We start from the raw sequence: 15,019 nt of genomic DNA, 5'->3' as shown, positions 1-15,019 counted from the left end.
GTTGCTACTTCTGTCTGTGGGCAGTAGAAAGGACTGGACTTAGACTTTGCTGTAACCTGCTTGAATAGATTATCCAAGGGCCTTTAAGTAGAACTGTTAAGAAGTCTCAGGGACACAAAGACTTTTCCTGCAGCATACTTGAACTACACTGCTGGGAGTTCTGACCTCCCTTGAGGTGCCAAATCCAGTTCTGGGCCCTTCGGAGGTTGTTCTTGCTGCATAGAACTGCAAAGAGCTGTAGAATCCAGCAAAATCGATGCTTCACCCTTCTTGCGACTGTATTTTCCGATGCAGCACCGCTATGTGGTAGAAAATCCTGACGCACACCCCCGTATAGCTGAAGAAATCAATGCAGCGTATGTCAGCGGCCCGAAGAACTGCTGAATGCCGAGTTTGATGCACCAGTCTCCGAAGTCTGAGACCACTGCGTGCCACTCGGATGCAGGGTCTGCTTTGCGGCTAAATGAAATGACGCATCGTGAGACCGAGGCTGAAGAAAACAATGCAGAGCCTGTTTGCCGCGCCGCATCGACCTTAAGCGCGCCCCGTATTTCCAGGCATCGTGCCCGTGTGCCAAGTTTTTCTGATGCAGCACCCGCAGACCAGAAATGTCTTGGAATGGATGCATCACTGTACACTACTGTCCGGATTCAACGCATCACTTCTCCTGTGTGCAGCAGAAATGTTGCATCGCCTCACCCAGGGACTCAGGAACTAAAGCATCTCTGTGTTTTCCAATGCTTCCCTCCTCTGCAGCTGTTTCGACTTGAGGATTTTGATGCATTTGAGGTACTTTGTCTAAAAATCATGCATCCATAGTTTCCTATGAACAGAATAGCTTAAAACATTCTAAAAGTCATATTTTGAGTTGTGAATGTTGGGTTTCTGTTGCTTTGGTCTTGTTTGGTTTAGATAAAGATACTTTATTTGTCTAAACAGGTGTGGTGTCCATTTGTAGTGTTGTCACTGTGTTACTGTGTATGTATTCTACATATGCTTTACATATTGCCTCTGAGATATGTCTGACTGCACGTGTCAAGCTACCTAGGGGTGATCAGGGCTTATCTTGGGTGTGTAATCTACTTATCCTGACTAGAAGGAAGGGTCCCTACAAAGTCCGTAATTTGCCCACCTTCTTAAAAATAGCAGAATTCAAAAATAAAACGAGATCCAAGTATTTGCATACTCTCGAACATCATATGAAGAAATTCCATGAGGCTTAGTGAATGCCGAATTATTGTTCCTTTACATTATTAAAATATTGTCAATCAATAGGCCTTGCTCTATCTAAATCCATTTTGGAGGGATGAAAGAATAAAGGATTCACTAGACAAGGAGACTTCTTGTGGGAGCAAGGTACTTAACAATGGATGAGATCCTTTTGCGTCCTGGGTATAGGTCTAATGTTCTGTTTTAGACAGATATCCAACCTACTGACTGCAGCAAATTCAGAAATGAGTCTAGGAATGGATGTAGTGCTCATCTTCTAGTTGAAAGTAAATTAACAGGTGTGGGCAATTGGTTTTGGGCATTGTCGCAAAATATCGAATCTCATTTGATAGTTGTAATTCTGACCAAAATCCATCATACATCAGGCTGTATGATTACTAAAGGGGAATGGCATTATATTTAGGAAATGGGCCATAAAAACTTATGTCCCTGGATACTTTGAAAGGATGGCCTTTTTTATCTAGATGGTTGGCATATTACACCCATCACAGGTTAAATAAGATGGTATATACAATTCATGGAAAATGTTTCTGCTGCAATTTAAATGGGGCAGGGGATTGGTCTCCTATCTTTTTATCATGTCCAGTCCTTCAGGATTTTGGTAGCAAGTATTTCAAGAACTCACAGATTTTTTTCCAATCCCTATAATACCCGAGACTATGCTAGCATTATTTGACTCTTCCCATGCTGTCAGAAATGTCAACAAAAATGTGCAGTTTGTTGTGTTTATCTGCATTGCAGTGACACACAGTTTAATATTACAATAATGGAGAATGCGAGAAATTACATCGCTAGACCTCTGGCAGGTCAAAATGCTGAGGGCGAAAGCTTTCGAAGAAGCGGTTGCTAGATGGGTGGGGTGTCTTAGGAGGGTCTCAGCAGTTAGGCAAAAATTGAAGTACATAACCACAACTGGAACTATATCTTGGATATTCGTGCGAAATGGGGTAAATATTGGAGTCTATCTAGATACTAGAAGATGCCTTGAGTTGTTATGCCACTTTTGTGCCAGATCTCTTCTCCAATTCACCTAGCATTGCGTGGATTAGGTATATACTATCTGTCCCATTGAACACTCTATACTTGTGGTGAATTTAGGAAATGTGTTATCTGATTTCATGAGATCTAACAATATTTCTCTTGCACTAGGCAACTTTACTGTCCACATGTTATATTGATCAAATTAATTTAGCTGCTACATGTCATGCTTGTGGAAAATGGGAAATATGGTATTTTATTCTATGAGAGGCACTTTCCTTGATCAAATGTTATATTGATCAAATTAATTTAGCTGCTACATGTCATGATTGTGGAAATTGTGTAACACAATACTTGACTTTATGTAATTTGATAATGTCTTCTTTCGTATCAGGCCCTTTCCGTGCGTGCATATCTATGTGTATATTTGCTAATGTCCCATCCGATTTTATGTTAGTTGATAATACCACATGCATTTGGTACTTTCCACATTTGCACATTGGATTGCTCTAATGAATTTAGCTGATATAGGTCATGTCTGCGTGCATTTTGAAATATTTTGTGGATCCTATGTGATTTGATAACATCTTTTTCACTCAGCACTTTCCGTGCTCGCACTTTCTATTGATACTAGCAGCCCGTCCCGACGTTGTCCGGGTATGAATTGCTGCCGGCCAGTAGTATATTGTTTTGTAGGATTTCGTTTTAATAGCATTTCTTATCTGTGACAGGCCTGTGAAACGCTCCGATTCACAGTGCACTGCTGATGCACTTAAGAGTGCGCGTTCAGTAGTGTGTGAACTCGAGTTTCCCTACTTTATTTTTCCTTGCAATATTATATAGCGCGAACTCGACAACATGGCATGAGCACAATTTACATTACAGAAGAACACATTCATTTGTGGTGGGCACGGGGAGACAAAGCGATTTGCCTGGAATCACAGGATGTTGAGCTGCTGCCGAGATTCGAACATAGCTCCCCAGCTCTAAAGTTCGCAATTCTAGAACTTGTGGCGGGAGGTGTGTCTAGAAGTGTATGTCGGTGCTGGACATCAATGTGAGAGACCTGTGCATTTTTTAAATCGGTGGTGAAAAAATGAGTATGTTGCTGGAGATGCGGGCCGCTGTGCCACCAATGTACTTACCGGGGGAGGGTAAACACCCATTATTCTGCAACTTTCACTCCGCATACTTTCATTACGAAAGTACCATGACTTCGCAATGCCATTATAGCGCATGGCATTACATTTGATATGCTTTTACCACGCATACATTTACAATGAAATTCGTTGTAAATGCATGAATGGTAAAAGCATGTATTTTTTTTAATGTTTGGATGAGGTAAGTATGGGTATAGGGGTATATGTTTTGGGGTACTGAGGTATATGTTATGGGGTGTTTGGGTGTTTTAAGGGTTCGGGTATAGTTTTGGGTTATGGGGTACAGGGGTAGTTTTAGGGTTTAGGGATAGGCATGGGGTTTGGGGTACAGGGGTATTTTTAGGGTTCAGGGCTAGGTTTGGGTTTTGGGGTATAGGGGTATTTTTAGGGTTCAGGGGTAGGTTTGGGTTTTGGGGTACAGGGGTATTTTAAGGGTTCATGGCTAGGTTTGGGTTTTGGGGTACAGGGGTATTTTTAGGGTTCAGGGCTAGGTTTGGGTTTTGGGGTACAGGGGTATTTTAGGGTTCAGGGGTAGGTTTGGGTTTTGGGGTACAGGGTTATTTTTATGGTTCAGGGCTAGGTTTGGGTTTTAGGGTACAGGGGTATTTTAAGGGTTCAGGGCTAGGTTTGGGTTTTGGGGTACAAGGGTATTTTAGGGTTCTGGGGTAGGTTTGGGTTTTGGGGTACAGGGGTATTTTTAGGGTTCAGGGGTAGGTTTGGGTTTTGAGGTACAGGGGTATTTATAGGGTTCAGGGCTAGGTTTGAGTTTTGGAGTACAGGGGTATTTTTAGGGTTTAGGGATAGGTTTGGGTTTTGGGGTACAGGGTATATTTATAGGGTTAAGATGGGTTAATGTTTAAGGGTGTTGGGGTATTTTAAGGAGTAATGGTGGGTTATGATTATGGGGTGCAGGGGTATTTAAAGGGAGCAGGGTGGACACCCGGAGCTGGAATGTACAGAACCTGGGAAGAAAAATCAATGAAATATTGGGCACAAAGCTCGCTTTTTTTCTGTAATCCCACGCCCCGCACACGCCTGCGCCCCCAGCACACGCCCACAGCACATGATATGAGACATGGCATGAAGGGTGGAACGTACCACACGCCCCCAGCATTTGTCACGCCCCCAGTACACGCCCACAGCACAACGCAGACACGCCCACAAGGGACTACTTTGCTGGCACGGTTCTTTTACCTTTTCAATGTATATGGTGGGCGTCTGCATAGCCTATGTCCTTCTGCTGCAACGGCCCTTTCCAATGCTGTATTGGGTGTTGTGATTGGTGCTGTGGTTCCTGAGATTACCCGCCTCAAAGGTTTGGGCTCTCTATTATATTAGTATAGATAATGAATCAAGCTGCTATGCTATGTATCTGTAAATCTGATGTGTATTGACTGTATCTTATGAGTATGTTCGGGTTACGTTCTGCTCAGTAAAAAATATTTATTATAGTAAAATATTGCTTTAACATAGTTACTATCAGTGTACATAAAGTAAGAGGTCCCAACTTTACACCCAGGTTGTTGTTCATGATAGCTTTACCGTCATACCTGGCCTAAAGAAGCCCTGGTTGTGGTGGATCAGGAGATATGGGCTGTAGTCCAGAATTCATCACATTACTGCATTGTTTGATCCCTGACGACTCCCCGTATTTCTCTGGGCCTCGACTCCCTTGATCATGTTGTTCTTTTCATATTCTTACGAACTGTCATACATGAACTTTGCGAACAACTCACAATAATTGTTCATTGTCGAAAATGTGTTTTCACACATAACTAATACCAGGGGGAAAAATACTTTAAGAAAAATAAAACATTCACCACGGGACTTTTCTAACACGTTAGAACATTCTGTACAGTACATTGTGGAATGTGCTTGCCTTAAAGTAGAAGATGCAATCTCTTCCCTTGAGGCCTTCTTTGTACCCCCGCCCAGGCACACCTTGGTGATTATGGATAACATGTGCTGGAACTGGCAGCCCGAATTGTCAAATATCCAATTTTCAAGCAGACCAAGGTATGGAACAGGAATGTATGCTAATTAATATAATTTACAAAAGTTATGCTGCATTACTCCTTATAATTTTCATCCTCTTCTTTTGTAAGATTGAGACGTATGTGATAGTTCCTATTTAAATTTATATTTGTCTTTGAGGAATATTGTTTGCAATTGTATTCTTTTGAAGGGAGATTTATGTTTGAGTTCCAATCAGAGATGTTTTTCACCTATCAAGGAGTTCAAGTTCTCACTCTACTAAATCCACGAGATGCAGAAACTGTCAAAACTGTAGATTATTTTCAGGGACGATGGATTTATGCAGCAGGGCATGACTAGATTATGTGGCATCTTCGAATAAACTATGGAGCAAGAAAATAGAAAAGTGTGCAGCATAATGCAGCACATTTTGTGATAGTAGTATTTACTTATTTTGTCATTTTTGCACAGGCTAACACTGGGCAAAGGTTTCACTTCATTAGTACCAGTTTAACCGCCAAATACACAATAAGCAACAGAAAGGGGACCAGTCCACTTCATCAAAGGGCCTTCCACTGAGTAACTCCACGAGTTGCTGTGTTTTTACCAACTTGTGATCTATTTGAGCCAGAAACAATTTTGGGATCAAAATCTGCAGATTATGCAGCAGATAAGGGGTTATGAGGAAAATCCATATTTATGCGGAAAACGCCACAGCCGCAAAATCGCTGAATTCCAGTGGTTCTATTTATGGTCAAATCATTTACCAGGTGATCCTAACAGTCTCTTTCCTATAGCATCCTGTACTTGGGATTTTAGAGTTGGGATGGAGGGTCACACTTTTCAGGCTGCATTGAAAGTATAGTATAAACACGGCATACACCTGATCCCATTTCCCCTTTTCAAGGATCATACGCCTCTCATTCCCTACTTCCTTCCCCTCTCTCTTCTATAGCACGACCCCTAGGATGGATAGTAGTCGATTGCTTTGCAGCTAGGTTTATAAATTCAATACTTACATCCATGTATACAATGGTCCAATGTCCTGGCTAGTTTAAAGTGCTCGATTGGCGACTGTACTAGGGGTTCGCACCTTACCTTTTACATTGCTTCCATACTTGTTATTGTAATTCAACACATGCCTGAGATGCATGTTGCCTGTGGTTAACCAGACCAGGGCCGGACTGAGACCAGAAACCAGCCCTGGCAGGTTGCTTCTCCACCGGCCCTGGTAACGGGAGGGGAGGGGGTTGTTACCCGCAAAGCACTGCTACCGCTTTTCTTACAGAGGGACGATTTTGCAGCGCTGCTACAAAACCGGCACTCTGTAAGAAAAGCGGCCCCCTGCAGCCACAAAACCGGCCCCCACCCCTCCAACCCACCGGGGAAATGCCCGGTGCCCGCAAATGCCAGTCCGGCCCTGAACCAGACATGAATATAGATAGGGTTTCTTTGGGCAACTCTCTCTCTCTCATACACACAGATAGCACGCCCTAAAATTCCTGTTTCCAGCTGCTACCACGGGATACTGCTGTAGCCATGAATCATTCTGATGGAGGGTGTAGCTACTGTTCATGCAGCAGGTGCAGTGGCCCACTGAACCCTGATAATTGCTGTATTTTACCGCCCCAACAGCAGCAAAAGTGGTCATTCTCCCTACTTACACAAGAAGGCCCATGGCATCCAATCTACGCTACTGTTCTAGAGCGCATTTTAAAATTTGTTTTGAAAGAGCAGCTGTCCCCTCACCTCATGTGGGGCACAGAACAAAAGACTTTTCGGAAGCACTAGCGAGAGAGGGGGTTTATTTCCAGGGCGGACTGGCCGTAGCGGCACCGGGCAATCCCCCGGTGCGCCGCACAGGTGGGGGCCGGTTTTGTGCCCCTGGGGACCGTTTTTGTTACAGGGCCGTTTTTGCAGCATAGGAGGGAGGAGGCCGGCCGAGCACTTTGTCATGGCAGGTTTTTGTTCCCAGTCTGGCCCTGTTTATTTCAACCCACGCGTTGATTTCCTTCAGAAAAGCATTTGATTGGGTAAAAGGTGTGCCCTGCGGTCAAAAGAGTGCAAGCATTATCTTCCTAATAGCTTCTGGAGGGTTTACTTTAGTTTCACTACATTTGGTTGCCATGTTACAAAGTAATAAAGTGGTGAGCAAGGGGGGCAGTGTCCTGTTGGTTTAGGGGTTGCTTGAAGGCAGTGGTGCAGTGGCACCCATAATCCATACCAGTGACGTGCCACTGCTGGAGTGAGAGGAAGTGCTGATGGACTTCACTTCCACTCAGCATTGCGTACAGCAAAGTTCTGTGACTCGCTATTGGGGGGTGTATGCCTTCTGAAGCTTTTTTCGGCTATGGCATTGTTCAATTGTGGAAGTCGGTGGAGTTTAGATGGAGGCAGAAGGTGCAGAAATGACTGGGGAGCGGTTAATAGGTGTTGTAGAACTGCACATATGATCAGCACCAGCTGCCCTTGACAACTGTCACTCTACTGCAGATGAATGTATGCATCTTGTAGGTTGCTGTGATCCGATGTGAGAGAACAGTAGGCTCTACTGAGACTGCCCTGTTCATCTAACATTTAATATTCCAGGGCAATATCCCTTGTCTCTATCTTGAGAAGGCCCTGCCTGCAGGCAGGTGCAGTTGTAGGGCCACTAATGCAAAGGAACCCTCCTGCCCATATTTTTGCCATGCCACTGTCCCTGACCCTCCATGATCAACCGTGTCCACATAATGGCCATGGCAGCAGTGGTGGCTTGCACCAACATGGTCTCACTCTGCCTCTACATGCACTCTTTATTCGTTACCTGGAGGAAAGCACCTTCACACTGCCTTGCCCGCTCCTTAATGCTTCTGTTCTTCTGGAGCTCTGAAGCAGCCCAAGATTGTTTAAATGCTAATCAAGTCGCAAAATGCCATAATTTTAGAACCAGTTCGGCCTTGTTTGCGTATAACCCCATTCCTCTTATCCCCCTGTCCTGTTCCCCTGTCCTTCTTCCTCTTCTTTCTTCTCTGTCTTCTGTTCCCTTCTTCTTCGCCGACGATGCCCAACTTCTGTTCACTTGCGACAAAGGAGCGAGCTTTCGCGGTTGGGAGATAAAGAAATGTTTAACAGAGGTTTTTTCTTGGCTGTGACTTAACCAGCTGAAGTGTAATTCAGAAAAATCCGAAATCCTCTTTTTCGGCTGCACCCCTTATGTGGACTGGAAAGCATGGTGGCCCAGCGACATGTCCCCCCCCCTTCGGCCCCAGTCTGCATGGTTAAAAACGTAGGAGTTAAACTTGACTCGAGTCGAGCTTGACTGTTTTGGCTTGATAAGAATGATAAAGAATTTTCTTCCCCTCCTCCCGATGGAATCCCGTAAGATCGTTGTGCAAGCCTTAATTACATCTAGGCTGGACTACGTGAACATCTTTTATCTGGGGCTGCCTGAGTATTTGCTCAACCGGCTGCAGGTTGTGCAGAATGCTGCGGCCAGAGCTATTCTTATGGTATGTTATGTTATGTACTGTCTCTTCTATAGCGCACGGCTACCCCAAAGGGTGTCCCGGCGCTTTGGCAAAGAGACCTGTAACTGAAAAAACACAACACGGCAACTCACAGTAGTCCAAAGAATCATACAGAAAAAAGCCAAGTCTTCAGCTCCTTCCTAAAAGAAAGGAGACTGTTGGCTTTCCGAAGAGTGACAGGGAGCTCATTCCAGGGGCGTGCCGCCAGGTACCGGAAGGACCGTGCTCCCATCCGGGCAAGTCTAATAGGCGGCACATCGGCCTTGGCCAACCCGGTCGACCGCAGAGTCCTCCTCGGCGCATAAAAAGCCATGCGCTTCCTGATGTAACTCGGGCCAACTGAATGAAGGGCCTTAATTGCCAGGGTAAGGATCTTAAATGTGATTCTTTTAGAGATGGACAGCCAATGCAACCTGTTGAGCAAATCAGATGCTTTTGCTCTGCGTGGAAGGCCAAAAATGGCTCTTGCCGCCAAATTCTGCACTATTTGCAACCTAGCAATTAGGTATTTAGGCAGTCCAAAGTATAGGGCATTGGCGTAATCGAGTCGCGAACCAATTAACGCCTGAACAATAATTTTTTTATACTGCAAAGATAGCAGCAGAAGAAATTTCCTGAGCATCTTCAAAATGCCAAAGCATTTCCCCGACAGCCCAATAATCTGGGGTCTAAAAGAAAGGCCGTCATCGCACAACACACCAAGGTTCTTAGCTTGTGTCAATGCCTTCTCAGGAGGGAACATGTCCTGAGGCCACCAGGTTTTCCAGCAAGGATCGGGTGCACACCCAAAGAAAAGCAGCTCAGACTTATCTGAGTTGCATTTCAGGCTGTGCCGCTGAAACCAAGCGAAGACCGCACTCAGGCCGTCTTTGATCCTGTCGCCATCAAAAGCCTCTCCCTTCCTGCAAGTGAACAGGAGCTGGGTGTCATCAGCGTATGATATGATCTGGGCACCAAAAGCCTCCGCTACCGCTGCCAGAGGGGCCATGTAGATATTAAAAAGGGTGGGGCTCAGAATAGACCCTTGGGGAACCCCCACATCTAGCGGCGGCATTTCAGTGGAGAACGGGGTTGCCCAGATCACCTGTTGACGACCGGATAGAAAGGATTTAAACCAGTCCAGCACCGTCCCACGAAACCCGATCTCCCAGAGTCTTAAAAGGAGACCGTCATGTGGGACGGTGTCGAAGGCCGCCGACAGATCAAGCATGACTAAAATAGCCTTTCCCCCAAGATCAAGAGTTTCCCTGATAGCTTCGGTGACCTCAAGAAGGGTTGTCTCCGTGCTATAATTAGCACGGAAACCAGATTGAGAGTCATGGAGGATGTTGTTGCTCTCGATAAAGTTGGTGATCGAGAGCTGCACATGTTTCTCAATCACCTTCGCCAGAGCTGGAAGCAGGGAGATTGGCCTATAATTAGCATGCACAAGGGGATCTAAGGTGGCTTTTTGAGTAACAGCAGAATCAGCGCTTGTTTCCATGCCAAAGGTACCGCCCCGTGCTCAGGGAGAGATTAAGCAGAGGGTTCAGCAAGATGTTAACTGCTGATGCTACTTTACCCAGGCATTTCGCTGGACAAGGATCCAGAGGTGAGCCAGACTGAAGCCGGGACAGAAGCTCAAGAGAGGTGGCACAAGACAGAGGCGGAAAGACCGATAGTATGGGACCTTTCTCTTCCACTGATAAAGGTACAGAGATCGGTTTACATACCGACAAGTTGAGATCCACAGTGGGAAAAGACTCCTGAATAGCCTTAATTTTCCGTACAAAAAAGTCTCTGAGTTGGTTAATCCAAACTTCCGTGTGGGAGTGCGAGGGTGAACAGACAGCAGGGGAAACAAACTCCTCTACTATTCTAAAGAGTTCCTTGCTCATATTTTCCGCCTCATCGATTCTGCGCTCAAGGTATTCTTTTTTGCCTTCAGAAATGTGTTTGTGGTAGAGCTTAATAGCCTCACGATATTTTAATTTATCCTCAGACTCATATTTGCGCCGCCACACTCTTTCGGCTTTTTTGCAATCTTGGCGCATTTTCCTTAATGAAGGAGTGAACCAAGGGACGGACACATGACTATGGACTGATTTGACTGACTTAGCCGGAGCTAACTCATCAAATCTGGCTTTCAGCCACTTATGAACCAAATCTAAGTTTGCTTCCAAGTCGTCTGTAAGCTCACAAGGATAAAGACTGATGGCATGTGACAGCATTTCCGCCGTTACTAGATGAAAAGATCTCGGTTGTCGAATCGAGTCTTTCTGCACTCTCTGGCCAATCATGGCCACATGAGGAATGCCGAAATTTATTATAAAATGATCTGACCATAACACTGGAAGTGGCGAGGACACAGCAATCTGCCTGGTGGAAAAAATTTGGTCAATTGTGTGGCCTTTATTGTGGGTGGGACTGTCAATATAAGGAACAAGCCCAAGCAGCGCTGTAATATCCTGTAATTTAGACGCATCAGGATCCGCAGCAATGTCCATATGAAGGTTTAAATCCCCCAACAAAATGCAATGCACCGATATCATGCAGGGTACAGAGAGTGCAGCCTGCAAATCATCAAAAAATGTGCCAATGGGTCCAGGCGGTCTATAAACGAGGAGCCCAGTGCACGTCTGACGAGGCGAAAAGCCAAGTGTAAAGCCTAAGGCTTCACAGCCTGAGATGTTCTCGACAGGAAACGAAGTACACGCTAGATCCTTATCCACAATAAGGACCACTCCCCCTCCCCTACTCCCGACTCTGTCCTTCCTTAAGATGATATAATTCGGGGGTAAGGCACTGGCCAAGTCAGGGCCTGAGCATTCCCCCAGCCAAGTCTCTGTTAAAAACAGGCAAGATATTTTAGAATCAGAGAGTAAATTCCAGATGTCCGTGGAATGTCTGCCAAGGGATCTGGTGTTCAGGAGAGCACATTGACAGTATTGAGTAGGAGGTGTCGACACCGTTCCCATCGAAACATCTGGCCGCCAGCCACAAGTCGGACAACCTTTCCTCAGAAGACGCCCCCCAGGAAATACATACTGGCACAAAGGGGAATAATTACGCAGAGCAAGCAGCTCGGCGGAGCTGTAAACAATCATCCTGAACCAATATAGAACAAAACGCAACACACAAAACCAGGATAAAAGAGCCAGGGTCCCTCGGAGACGCTGACGAGCGCAGACGGGCAGGACTCTGGCATGACTCAGGCGCAGGGAAGGCGCTTCCGCTGCGCGTCACCGCTGCGCGCTAGAGGCGAGCTTTAAATAGCGTGCTCTCCGCGTCCCCGATCACATGGACGCTCCAAGATGGCGCTGAAAATCCCTCCCCAAAGCAAGATGTCACTCACCACCCACAACCTCCCCGGAACCGGACCCGCTAAACAGCGGTGGGTTTTCCAGGAATTTATGGTGCAAGGTAAGGGGCAGGAGCAAAGATAAAAACTGGGATAAGTAAAAAAGAAATCAAATGAAATCCGAAAACGGGTATTTAAAATATAGCAGTGCTGCGCACTAGGAGCGCACGACCAGCGCGACCAGCAGCGAGGCGCCGAAGTAAATCTCGGCCACAGGATACCTTACCAGGCTGCCCCCTCGCAGTGCTCGCCCTAAATAGCGTGCTCTCCGCGTCCCCGATCACATGGACGCTCCAAGATGGCACTGAAAATCCCTTCCCAAAGCAAGATGTCACTCACCACCCACAACCTCCCCAGAACCGGACCCGCTAAACAGTGGCAGGTTTTCCTGGAAATTATGGTGCAAGGTAAGGGGCAGGAGCAAAGATGAAAACAGGGATAAGTAAAAAAGAAATCAAATGAAATCCGAAAACGGGTATTTAAAATATAGCAGTGCTGCGCACTAGGAGCGCGCGACCAGCAGCAAGGCGCCAAAGTAAATCTCGCCCACAGAATACCTTACAAGGCTGCCCCCTCGCAATGCTCGCCCTAAATAGCGTGCTCTCCGCGTCCCCGATCACATGGACGCTCCAAGATGGCGCTGAAAATCCCTTCCCAAAGCAAGATGTCACTCACCACCCACAACCTCCCCGGAACCGGACCCGCTAAACAGCGGTGGGTTTTCCTGGAAATTATGGTGCAAGGTAAGGGGCAGGAGCAAAGATAAAAACAGGGATAAGTAAAAAAGAAATCAAATGAAATCCGAAAACGGGTATTTAAAATATAGCAGTGCTGCGCACTAGGAGCGCGCGACCAGCGCGACCAGCAGGGAGGCGCCGAAGTAAATCTCAGCCACAGGATACCTTACCAGCAAACATCATAACACATATGTCACTTCCCCTGAAGGCGCTACACTGGCTCTCAGTGATTAAGAGGGTTCAGTTTAAGGCCCTAGTGCTCGCTTATCGTGCCTTCCATGATACAGGTGCTGTCTACCTGAGGAATAGGATTCAATGTTGCCAGCCTCAACGGGTCCTTAGATCCTCTAAGCAATCACTCATGGTGATTCCCAAGATCACGAAATCTTGCTTAGGAGGAAGGTCATTCCAGATTCAAGTGGCTTGTCTGTGGAATGAACTACCTTTACATCTTAGACAGGCTCAGGACCTGCTGTTTTTTAGAAAACAACTTAAAACGCGGCTGTTCCAACAATAACTATTGGTTTTGGGGTGATTCTACTTGATGCTTCAGTTTTTGAGACTAGTGCTTTATAAATATCTAATTTCATTTCATTTCATTTCTTATACCTACACCCTCCACCTCATTCCCCTCTGTCTTCCTTAGCTTTCCTGTTCCTGCAACACTTGGAAGCAGCTTAAGGGCTAGAGAGACGCTATACAAGCACCAACGTGGCTTACCCCAATATTCCATAGAAACCTCTCTCATCCCTTTCCCCTTGGCTGTTCTGCTTCACTTACTTGACCACTCCTGGACTCCCCTTTCTGCTGATGCAGCAGGATGCCCGAAGGACTCGGCACAGACTAGAAACACCTGAGGGGGCAGCTTCCAAGAGCACATCTGGTTCTCAGACAAGTACAGACAAAGGAAGGAGAAACATGACACTTCCTTAGACGCAGTACCAGGGACTGAAATTCACTGCAGTGTCTCAGTTATATAGAAACCAAACCCTGCATTGCCAAATATAATCACATTTTGACAGAGCTAAAAATCCCTTGGAGTCGAACCCATGACAATATGACGCTGAAATGCGCACTGACTGGCAGCAGATTTGAACCCCATGCTTTCGACTTTGGCTGGTTGCTCTTTCTTAGATTAGCATGCTATCCCCATTACCCCTGCTTGCTCAGGACTCACCCTCAGTCTGTCTCTGGATCCTTTGAATCAGCCTACCTGTTCTGAATCTGGTGCACTAATACCTCAGGCTGCTCCATAAAATATGCTCCCATGTTACTCTCCCATGAGGAGCAGTACACATTACATATGTGATACTGCACATTCTACCGCCATGTGGTTTATTCAAGGCTGTCCAAAAGTGAATGTGGACCGTGCTCGCACTGCAGCAATTTCGCTAAGTGTGTGTGTGAGAGAGACAGAGAGCAAGAGTGCGACTGTGTGAGTGTGGATCAGGGCTCGAGTCGGGGTAACACGCGGGTGGACGGCGTACTCCCACTTATTTTACCGGGAGCTTGATAACTGGAGCAAATGGAGCCACACATTTAATCTTTGGCCTCTCTGGGGCGAGATCGGAGCCCATTCAGAACGCTGCTCACGCGCTGGCTTCTCTGATGCAATCGCATCTAAGGGGTGAGCGAGGGGAGGCAATGAGTCTGATGGTGCAAGCCACCTTCCGTGACATCAATTCCTGTCGTGAGGTCAGCATCCCCCCACTTCTTTTTTGGGACTTGTGCCCTGTTCTGGATATACTTGTGTAAGCTTCCTCACCTCTGCTAGTGTGAGGATGAGCGGCTGCATGCCTGAGCTCTAAAATCCTTGAGTAAGCAAACTATGTCTAAGGGGAGTTGACTGCTACCTAAGGTCATCTGATCACGGAACACCACCAATGATCTGCAGGCTCACAGGCTTGCTAAGGTCAGTGGAGGTACTTACAAAGAGCCCAATAATTTCTCTAGGGCAATACTTCCAACCATGCCTCTTCAGCAACAAGAACAGCTCAAGGAATGTCTTATGTACCCTCAGTCCTTCCCTCTTGAATGTGCCTGCTCTTGACAAGACCTGGAGGCAGGCAAAGAACAAACCTCTGAGAGGCT

Source organism: Lissotriton vulgaris, chromosome 5 (genome assembly GCF_964263255.1).
Source record: "Lissotriton vulgaris chromosome 5, aLisVul1.2, whole genome shotgun sequence".
Taxonomy (NCBI): domain Eukaryota; kingdom Metazoa; phylum Chordata; class Amphibia; order Caudata; family Salamandridae; genus Lissotriton; species Lissotriton vulgaris.
The sequence above is the reverse complement of the archived record's forward strand: the minus strand, read 5'-3'. Positions refer to the sequence as shown.